The sequence below is a fragment of the Myodes glareolus genome, chromosome 2 (assembly GCF_982192425.1).
Source record: "Myodes glareolus chromosome 2, mMyoGla1.1, whole genome shotgun sequence".
In the NCBI taxonomy this organism is placed as follows: domain Eukaryota; kingdom Metazoa; phylum Chordata; class Mammalia; order Rodentia; family Cricetidae; genus Myodes; species Myodes glareolus.
The window spans coordinates 82,941,677-82,953,419 of record NC_142027.1 but is presented as its reverse complement, the minus strand read 5'-3'; the positions used below and the strand labels follow the sequence as shown (position 1 = coordinate 82,953,419).

General features: G+C 38.4%; 1 pseudogene; it reads right to left on the bottom strand.

Annotated features, from left to right (window-relative positions):
* Positions 1-2,074: 2,074 nt before the first annotated feature.
* On the bottom strand, positions 2,075-3,008 carry LOC148123034 (large ribosomal subunit protein eL8 pseudogene; annotated as a pseudogene).
* Between the last annotated feature and the right edge of the window lie 8,735 nt (positions 3,009-11,743).

Sequence of the window (11,743 nt, the reverse complement as noted above, 5' to 3'; positions counted from 1 at the left end):
TGCTGGCAGTTGTTTGGGGGATTGCAAGTTTCACTCTCTGGTTTTAACAATTAATTGAATAACTGTGGGAAAAGTCCAAGTTGTTTGGAAGGAAAAGTAATAGTAGCTTTTTTTTTCATTCAGGATTGGAGAAAGCCAAAGTCTCTTAAATAGTTGTTGGCTTGGGTACTTTGCAGGGTCCTTGAGTCTTCCTTCTTACCTATTGATTCTGTGTTCATACCCACACTTGGGCCTTCTAGTTTTTTCCCCTTTTAGAGTCTTCTAGGAAGAAGAAACAACAGTCTCAAGAAGCCTACTTTTACTTTCCTTGCCTATCCATGTTCCTTTAACTTCAATTCTAATACTTCAATTCTTTCTCTAAAAGAAATAGTTTCATCACCAAATATTTATTATGGACATGCTTATGCCCATTGGGGGGCAGTGCTGGCCTGATCATGACAGGACTAAGCTTGGCCAGAACAAGTCATTCAGAAATCACTACATCCTTCCACACACTTGAACATGTAGTGATGCCATTGAGGAATGTTATCCAAGAACTACACTGTGATCTACTTTCTGCTACTCAATTCCATTGGTCACACGAAAAGTAAACTTACAACTCTACTTTATACTTCTTTGCTTATTCCAATGGTGTCATTGTCCAGAAGAAATATTTGTTCAATCAACAAAAATATTCAGGAACAGTACCTACTTAATATAGAAAAAAAAGAAGTGGAAATCAAATGTTTTCAATGTCAAAAACTTATTCTCAGCATATACTATTTGAAATCTTCTTCTTTACTGCTAGGTTTTCCCAATGTTATAAATCCTTAACTGTTAAATAAGGAATTCCCTTTGAATGAAAGATGAAGATTTCAGCAGCTATGCCTTCACAGTTTCTTTAGACCTCTTCTGCTGACAGCAGACGTTAGTCAGTCAACAAACTGACCAAGAGTGTGTGTCTCAATCACATATATGATGTGTTTATCAATAATATATATGATATATGAATATGGGGTATAACACATATATGAAGTAACATCAATAATTTTCATCATTTTTTGTATTTAAAGAATTGTTTACCTATACTTGTTAATACATATTTTGTGGGTAATAATTTAGAATCAAAATACAGAAAAATCAAGTTCAAAAGTTAGGTATTTGACAGTATGTTGCAGTAATGATAACAATAAGTATTGTACTGTGTACTCAAATTTTCCAAGAGTGAGGATATTAGCATATAAAAAACAGTATGATATATTGAATATGGATATTAAAATCAAAATCACATGTACATTAGATCAAGTAAAATCATACTGCTATGCATTTTATAGCTCAAATAGCACAGTCCAGACTAACAGTAATTCATACCAACTGCTAGTAAAAATTCTAACTTGCTTTGTTGTAAATTCGACTTTTGTAGATTGTTTTTGTCTATGAGATCATTTTCAATTTTTCTGACTTTCTATAGTATATTTGAAATGGTTGTGCCAACCTACGTTCTTTTTTGATATTTGTTGAGCTCTACATTCTTCTCTGCTCTCCTCCCTGCTTCTCCCCTCCCTTTCAAACTCTCCCCCAAGGTCCCCAAGACAATTATCACATATACTCACTCATAAGTGGTTTTTAAACATAAAGCAAAGAAAACGAGGCTACAAATCAGAATCCCGGAGAACTTAAGACAACAATGAGAACCCTAAGAGAGACATACATAGATCTAATCTCCATGGGAAGTAGAAAAAGACAATAATGTTCTTCCTTAGGAAAATTACTAAATTCTATTCCAAAGGATCACTATCATGCTACACAATACAAAAGTATCTCATTATTGAGCACAGAAGAAAATGTTTATTAAAATTATTATCAACTATATTCTACAGTAATCCATTAATTTTTCACTGTAACCTCTAAGAGAGATCAAGATACAGTTTTATATTTTTTAGCATGACATCAGTACACTTAGGGGTGAGTACACTTCTCATGATTTGTTCCATGTTTCTGATGTGCCAATTAAGCATAGAATCTTTGAGTTCTCAGTACCATGTATCTGAAACACTGTAGGAGAAAATGTCCAGTTCCTGGAGAGCATGCCATGATACTGATTGCCACTTAGGTTTATCATGGCAGCATAAACGAACACAGATTTTCTTTTTTTTTTTTGAAGGTTTGTAATTATATTTATGTACAGAAAACTCAGCAGTACATTTAACCCAGTTTAGCGGCGAGTTCTTTGGCCTTTGCCTTTTCCAGCTTGGCAATTCGAGCCACAGATTTAGGACCCAGAACGTTGCCTTCCCAGTGGCGGCAGATCTCATCATATCTGTCGTTGTAATTTGACCTAATAGCTTCCACCAGCTTGGCCAGAGCACCCTTGTCTTCCGAGTTAACCTGTGTGAAGGCAACAGTGGTGCATGTCTTCCTATAGAACAGCTGCCGCAACCTGGCCTTTCCCTTGATGATTCAGTAGGCGACCCCCATCTTCCGACACAGGGCAGGCAGGAAGACCACCAGCTCAATGGGGTCTACCTCGTGGGCAATCACCACCAGCTGAGACTTCTTGTTCTCTACCAAATTGATGACTGTATGGATGCCCGCTCGAAGGACAGGTGGTCTCTTAGTCGGGACATCCCCTTTGCCAGCGGCTTTCTTCTCAGCACGGGCCAGCAGCCTTTGCTTCTTCTCCTGCTTTGTCTCTGGCCTGTACTTGTGGGCACGTTTAAGCAACTGGGTAGCTGTTTGCCGGTCCAGGGCCTGGGTGAACTGATTAATGGCAGGAGGAACTTTGAGCCGCTTATAGAGGATGGCCCTCTGCCACTGCAACCTAATGTAGCGGGGCCATTTGACGAAGCGTGTGAGATCTCTCTTGGGCTGGATGTCCTGCCCAATGCCAAAGTTCTTAGGCCTTTTCTCAAACAAAGGATTCACCGCCTTCTTAGCCTCCTTTTTCTTCAGGACGGCAGGGGCCAGGGCCACCTTCTTCCCCTTGGCCTTCTTTCCCTTGGGCATCTTGCCGGGCTGGAGGAGAGAGAAAGAAATGAACACAGATTTTCAAATATGAAACATGACCTAATTTCCAGTCCCACATAAGAACTACACAGATGTCTACTCTTTCTGGCATTGACATTAGAATGGATTCCTGTTGCTGTTATTTATTCTTCAATATGCAGAATCTCAAACCATTCAACATTTCTTCCCAGTTCCTGCCCAGACATTTACAAATAGGAATTTTTCCGTTCCATGGTGCTTTGGGTGTGTCACAGATGGTTTGTAGGGATATCACAGAGATAGCTCCAGAATCCAGCATTTGTTTACATGTTATCAGATACGTAATTGGTGAGGTTCACTTCATATTAACATATGTGTTAATGCTATTTGTTTTATGATTATGTTCCTTATTGTTTTTAGAATTTTGTGCATATTACAGAAGCTTTTACTTTCATAAACCTCAATAATATAGTTTTGATTTAAGTCTTAACCTTAACACTAATTTTCAGATTTTTGATATGCAAAACTTAAAAAATTAAATAAAAAATATTTAACGTGAAGCTAAGGTGGATTTTATGTAATATATAGAATAGAATTTAATAAAATGTATATCTTAGGACTCTAAACCAAAATGACAGAAATAATATTTTTGAAATGTGAAGGTATTAAACTTGCATTCCATTCACAATTTAGGAATGAAAGGGAATTCACAGGGTTTACTTTATACAGTGATATAGACCAATCTTTCAGTTTAATTTTTGCAAATTAGAGGGAGAATTTTCTTTTTCTTTTAAATGATTTTCTCCCACAGATACCTCTTCCATTTTTGGCAGTTATATTGAAGCTACACTTTATACTTGATTCTTTTTAATAATTAGCTATAAAATGTATATATATGTGTGTGTGTGTGTGTGTGTGTGTGTGTATCAAACTCACACCCTCTGCAGAAACAGCATGCATGCTTACCTGCTAAAACTAACTTTTATCTCCAGTCCACTAGTTGATTCTTCCCTAGAAATGACTGCTGCTGTAATCACTGTTCTTTTAGAGGAAAAAAAAAGAATGCTTCTCAAACCAGGCACTGACTCTCACTCTCTCTGAGGAGAGGATGGGGGGTGAGGTGGTGGAAGGTGAAAGGAATTGAAGGAGGAGTGGGAAAGGTAACTGAGATTAGTAAGGAAAATTGAAAAAAAAAGATTAAAAAATAAAATGAAAAAGTAAACTTGATTGCCCACTGCCTTAATTGACATTCACAGAAGTATATTAAGAAACAATACACATTCCACTTAGACTTCTGATAAGGTTATAAGACTTCCCAAATGATATTACTGTTGGCAGGATGGGGACCTAGGAATCACACCTCAGACGACTGGACATAGTTGCTTTGGGGACTCATATGACCAATTACCTGCCTAGTCTCCCCCAGATTTTCTGATATTCTCCCTTCTCTTTCAGGTTTTTCTGTTTTGCCAGTTGGTGGAGCCCACGTCCTCCCCATGTGTAGTCTTTTCACTTCTCAGTCAGACCCAGTAAAGTAAATGAAGGCACTCATACCTACAAGAAGAAGGGTATTTGCATAGGACCAGCCTGTGCTTAAAATTACATGGCCAGATGGGAAGGTGTGTCTAGCTGTTGTTAGTTCATTGAACTCAGGAAGCAGAATCTGGGTCTCTTCACCACGACATAGACAAATGACATGATGCTCATGCACTGTTGGATGCTCTCAGGAAATAAATCAGATAGTTTATAGTGGAGGCTCTTCTGAGATGGGCAACTGTGCAAGGAATTGTAGTTTCAGTGGAAGAGGCAATAGAGGTGTGGAGAAGATCAGGAAGATACTAGAAGGGGAAAGAAGGAAACAATGTGAAGGGAAAGAAAGACATTAAACTAAAAATTGATTGGGTGAGGACTTATCTATGACTGTGGAATGAGTCCAGCTGTAGAGAGTAGGAACTAAGGTTGAAGAGAGGGAGCTTTAAAAAATATGCACTGAAATAGATGGTTCTAGAAAACATCATATTGAGTGAGGTAACTCAGACCTAGAAAGACAAATATCACATGCACTCACTCATAAGTGGTTTTTAAACATAAAACAAAGAAAAACAGCCTACAAATTACAATCCCAGAGAACTTAGACAACAATGACGACCTTAAGAGAGACATACATGGATCTTTGCATGGGAAGTAGAACAAGACAAGATCTCCTCAGTAAATTGGGAGCATAGGAACCATGGAAGAGGGCTGAAGAGGAGGGGAGAGGATCAGAGAAAATGTAGAGCTCAATAAAAAAAATAACAACAAAAAGAGAAAATGTACCTCCAGCCAGTGGGAGAATTCAGTTTAAAGATACAGCACTACAGAGACAAAGGCTCTTCTTTGCATCACTCAATCTGATGAATCCAAATGTGTGATCGATGTGTGCTAAGATGGTCTACAGAATTCTTTTGGCTTGAGGGGGAAATTATTTTGAGTCAGCACTGTGAAGGGCTCTATGTGGTGGGAAACCTGTCTGAGGTCAGGCACTTCCCCATTCAGGCTCTCCACCAAGTAGCAGTTCGCTTTTGGTATATAGAAGAATGAAGAGGTACAGCTGCAGCATCCTGCTACAAGCCCAGAAAATGGAAGTGATTGTTGCCTGCCTTGGGAAGATGCACTCACTCTGTCTAGTTCTGAGATATAAGAAAGCCATAGGGAGTAATATGAACTTCCCTTAGTCCAAAAACCACATTTTCTGGTTGTTAGGAAAGTGGTAAATGTGAGTGTGTGTATGTGTGTGTGTGTGCGTGTGTGTGTGTTTGTTAATTTTGAGTACACAAAAGCACTTCTTTTAGGTGGTAACAACAATAAAAAAATGCTAGGTATATTCCAACTCTAAAAATACCTGCTCACACAACAGAATCACTTTTGGATGAAAAGAAGCTTACTTTCTTTGTCTGATATGCTGCAAACTCAATATACTTCTATACATTTAGAAAAGGCATTTTGAACAAAAGTTATGAAGCTTCAATTTGTAATCTACAGTTTTGTATCAAATATTTTTTTTAGTTATTCACCACCCAAACCAAAATTTTCATGACAAAATTAGAACTAGAAAATGATTTATCCTCATGTTGTTTTCCATCACTAATATCCACTACCTGTATTCAGTTCTCCCATATACCCTTAAATTATCCTTTCTTAATTTTTTCTTCATGTTACTCTGCACCCACAAGTATGTTTGTTTATGTAAGACTTATATTATTGGCTAGATTCTACATATATAAGAAAAACCATGATGTGTAAATTTGCCTAACATTGTATATTCTAAGTACATCTATTTTTCCTGCAAGTTTTTAAACTTTATTTTTCTTTAGATATAAATAGTATTTTTATGGTTTTTTTTTTACCAAAATACATTATCTTTATGTTAAATCACATACCAATGAAGTAATCTGAAAGTTACCATTCTTCTGTGGGTGAATTTAACATTTTATTCTTGTATATTTTTATAAGAATGTCAAAGATTTCTTTTGGATGTGACAACCTTTACAGCAATCAAGCGGTATCAATTTCAGATTTAGAGCACAGAGTCTTGGACAGTGGGTTCAGATTGTAATCTTGTGAATAGGAGAAATCAGCTGTGTTCTGAGGTCTCTGGACTATGGTTATTATGGATCATTTGGCTAACAGGGGGCACTGTGGGACTGTGGTACAATACTGGCATTAGGACTCACCCTGTGCACACTGAGGAGACTCAACAGTGGCATATTTCTCTCCTGTCACAGTTTAGGGAGCAAGGGGCTCAGTCTTAGCTAGTGATTCCTCCCAGGACTCTTGTATTACTGAAAGTCTATCCATCTCTGCCTCAGGCTGTTTGTGAGCTGAGCTTCAGTAGCAGGGCTCACAAAGAGTCTTGGTAGCCTTGGGAGAAACATATCTGAAGGAAGAGCCACTTCTCTGCAGAGGTGGGAAAGGAGGCCTGGGACAATCTAGACTCCCTAAGAAGATCAGTGATCTTGAACTGCTTCTTTCTCACTGCGGGGCAGTGACAGGCCTAAGAGCTCTGCTGTCACCCTGGCCATACCTGTGTCATAAGCACAGATCACTATTATACTTTAACACATCACCTCATCTGCCATCTGTTAGTCTCTAGTCTCTATTACTGCAAAGATACTTTCCCAGTCCATCCTGCCTTCTGAGCCTCTCTAACTTTGTTGACTTACCTGTACTTTGAGCATGTCTCTAACATACAATGATGCAAAAAAAGTCAGATATCTACCCCTCATATCTCCTTAGCTACTCCTCTGAGTCATCTAAGAATGGGTCCTGTAAGAAATAATAAATTCACAAATGTCTTGTCAAATACTGTAAAACAAACCTGTACTATCTCATCAGTATTGAACTATTGAGCATTGCTTTCTCAATCCAGCAACATCCCTTTCTAAATACCTAAATCTCTTTACATTTTAGAAGTGTTTGTTCAGCCAGATATAAGCAACTGATTGCTCTGGGACATAACGGAATATTCCTATTATGTCTCTGAAGTTTCTGTAAGACAGGTACCCACGTGTTAACCTTAACAGACATGGCACCAATGACTGAGTCCCCCACTCAGAGGAATCAGCAACTGTTCTACTGTGGATCTGCAAGAGGTCCTTGCACATAGGCCTCTTTGTGTTAGCACATGCTTTATATCCCACCGAACTAAATAATTCTCAACACCTGACTTTCTGTTTTAGGAACTCAAGATGTCAATCATCCAAAGGGAGGAGTTAATGAGAAGTCATTTGCATGATTAACCTTCTTTTTCTGCGTGCTCCCTGGCAATGAGATAATGAGACTGCCCAAGCAGGAGACCTTAGTCTAAGAAGAAGCTGTGCCATGCCCACAATGGTTTGGACTCCGCTCATCTTCATGGTTCTTTCTTACTGGACAGGTAGGGAGAGGTCGAAGAGTAATGTGAATGACTCCTACACTGAGTTAATCCGTTATGTTTCAAATACACAAGAATTTGTAGCTTAGCTCTGCGATTCACTCTGGTGTCTTGTTTTGCAGGTTCCTTTTCTGAGTCTGTATTGACACAGCCACCCTCTGTTTCTCAGTCCCTTCGATCAACAGCCATACTCACCTGTACCCTAAAGAGTGGCATCAATGTTGGTGGTAAAAATATTTACTGGTACCAGCAGATGGAGGGGAGCCCTCCCAGGTTTTTCCTGTATTACTACTCAGACTCAAACAAGAAACTTGGGCCCGGAGTCACCAACAGAGTTTCTGGATCCAAAGATACCTCCAAGAATGCTGCAAAATTACACATCTCTGAGCTACAGGCAGAGGATGAGGCTGTATATTATTGCTCCATCTGGCAAGATAGTGTTTCTCACAGTGATACATGCAGATGGAGAAGTTGGAAAAAACTGTAGCTTGTGACAAGAATATCAGTTCTGTTTTTTGTTACCTTGTAATTCTCATTTTCTATTGAAGTAAATAATAATGAAAAAGTTAACCACCACCCCTCTCGCTGCACTAGTACCATTTTGGTTCTTAGAATATGTGCTTACATGTGAAGATTTTGATTTACGAGCCTCAAATAAGAGAGAACATATGATATCTGTCTTTCTATGTCTGGGTTACTTCACTTGATGTGATGTGATCTTCCTATGTCCATCTATTTTCCTGCCAAGTTCATGATTTAATTTTTCTTTATAGATGAATAGTATTTCACACATACTACAATCTCCTTACACATTTTCAGTTGTAGGACATTTGGTTGCTTTCATTTTATAACAATTGTGAGTAGAGCAATAATAACCATGACTGAGCAAGCATCTGTGGGGGAGGATGTTGAGTCCTTTGGGCACATAGCAGGGAGAAGTATGGCTGGATGATATGATAGATTTCTTTAGAGTTTTGAGTATTCTCCACACTGACTTTGTCAGTGTCTTCACCCATTTGTAATCCCATCAGCAGTGAAGGTGTATTTAGTTCTTAGTACAACTGTCTTTGTTCTCTAGTTTAGTTTGACCCACTAAGAACTGCACACATTCTACCACTTTTCTCTTTAAAAGTCCCAAAGTCTTCCACATTTAAAATGCAAAACAGCAACAAATCAGCCAACCAGTCCTAACCAAACAAAAATTAGAATATTAGGTCTGTCAGCTGTTACTAATACCCCGCACTCTGGTACCAACTTCTGTATTAGCTATTTTTCTATTGCCATGATAAGAAAACACAACGAAAGTAACTTATAGAAGAGAGAATTAGTGGAAAGTAAGATGACTGAGAAAAGTATTACTGGCTAGGACTGAAATGGCTCCTTTTCCATTTCAGGACCATGAATAACAGGTATATGCTTCCAAAGGTGATGGTGGAGTCAGAGACGTATAGGAGCAGAGAGAGGCCTGTTTTACATGACTGAATATAAACTCTTGGTAGTTGGAGCTGGTGGTAGAGACAAGAATATCCTAGTGATACAGATAATTCAGAATTACTTTATGGATGATTATCATCCTACAATAGAAAATTGCTAGAGCAAGCATGCTGTAATTGATGGAGAAACCTGTCTCATGAATATTCTTAGCACAGCTAGCACAGCAATTCAAAGGGAACCAGGGGCTAGTGTATGAAGGTCAGAGGGCTTTATTTGTGTATTTGCCATAAATAATAATAAATCATTGGAAGATATTCACTACTATTGAGAAAAAGTAAGAGTGAAAGACTCTGAGTGACTAGATTTCATTTACTGAAACCACAGCAAAGTTAAGTGAGAGTGTTGACAATGCCATCTATACATTAGCTCAAGAAATTTGAAACAGGTATTCAGCAGGGGCTTCTCTCCCTGGCTATTTTCATTCTCTTTCTATCCCATCCCAGCTTGCTCCCAGGCACCCCTTCCCTTCGTTGGGAACATAGGATCCCCCAACTCGGCCTGCTTTGGAGCTGAGGACCTGGGGAAAAAGTGGGGAATACAAGGGCTCAGGAGTTCCTTTGTTTCACTGAGTCTGCCCTCTACAAGCCTGCCCTTTTGTCTGCGAGATACCAGGCCAGCTAGTGGCCTGATCCTGTAACAAAAGATCCATTAGAAAGGTTCCAGGCCAGCAAGTGGCCCTGATCCTGTACCTGAAGATCCATCAGAGAGCATTTGAAGGAAGAGATTGGCAGGCGCCAATGCAAGAATTCCTCCAACAACCTGAAAAAACAACATAACATTAAACATAACCATTAAAGAAATGAATGAGAAGAATAACAAAAAAAATTGAAGAAATGAATAAATCTGTAAAAGATATCCTAGGAAACCAAGAAAATACAAGCAAACAGATAATGGAAATAGTTCAAGACTTGAAACCTGAAATGGAGGCAATAAAGAAAACAAAAATTGAGGGTCGGCAGGATATGGAAAATCTAGGTAAACGAACAGAGACGACAGAGACAAGCATAACCAACAGAATACAAGAGATAGAAGAAAGAATCTCAGATGCTGAAGATACCAAAGAGAAAATAAACGCGCTGATCAAAGAAAACAGCAAATCCAACAAATTCTCATCACAAAACATCCAGGAAATCTGGGAAACAATAAAAATGACCAAACCTAAGAATAATTGGGGTAGGAGAAGGAGAAGAATTACACCTCAAAGGCCCAGAAAATATATTCAATAAAATTATGGAAGAAAACATTTCCAACCTAAGGAAAGATATTCCTATAAAGGGTCAAGAAACATACAGAACACCAAATAGACTGGATCAAAAAAAAACATCCCCTCACCATATAATAATTAAGAGCTGCAAAGGAAAAAGGTCAAGTAACATATAAAGGTAAACCTATCTGACTTACACCGGACGTCTCTAAGGAAACCATGAAAGCCAGAAGGTCTTGGATAGATGTGCTGCAGAAACTAAGAAACCATGGATGCAAGCCTAGACTACTATGAATACTACTACTAAGCTATCATTCACTATCAATGGAGAAAACAAAATATTCCAGGATAAAAACAAATTTAAACAATACATAACCACAAATCCAGCCCTACAGAAAGTAATAGAAGGAAAATCACAATCCATGGAATCTAACAAAGCCCGCAATAACTCAGACACCTAGCAACCCTTCACCAGCACAACTAAAAGAAGGGAAACACTCAAACTCTACCACCAAAAAGAAGAAAAATAAATGGAGTTAACAACCACTGGTAGTAAATATCACTTAATATCAATGGACTCAATTCACTTATTAAAAGGCACAGGCCAAGAGATTGGATGCAAAAACAGAATCCAACATTCTGCTGTTTACAAGAAGCACACCTCAACCACAAAGACAGACATCTACTCAAAGTAAAGTGTTGGGAAAAGGTTTTTCAAAAAAATGGACCTAAGTAACAAGAGGGTGTGGCCATACTAACTTCTAACAAAATTGACTTCAAACTAAAATCAATCAGAAGAGATGGAGATGGACATTTTATACTTATAACTGGAACAATTTAGCAGGATGAAGTCTCAATCCTGAATATCTATGTCCCTAATATAAAAGCACCCACTTATGTAAAAGAAACACTTCTAGAACTCAAGGCAGTCATCAAACCACACCAATAATTAATAATAGGAGACTTCAACACTCCTCTCTCACCAATGGACAGGTCAATCAGACAGAAACCTAACAGAGAAATAAAAGAATTAATGGAGGTAATGTATCAAATGGACTTAACAGACATCTATAGAACATTCCACCCAAATAGGAAAGAATATACCTTCTTCTCAGCATCTCAAGGAACCTTCTAGAAAACTGACTGCATAATCGGTAACAAAGCAAACC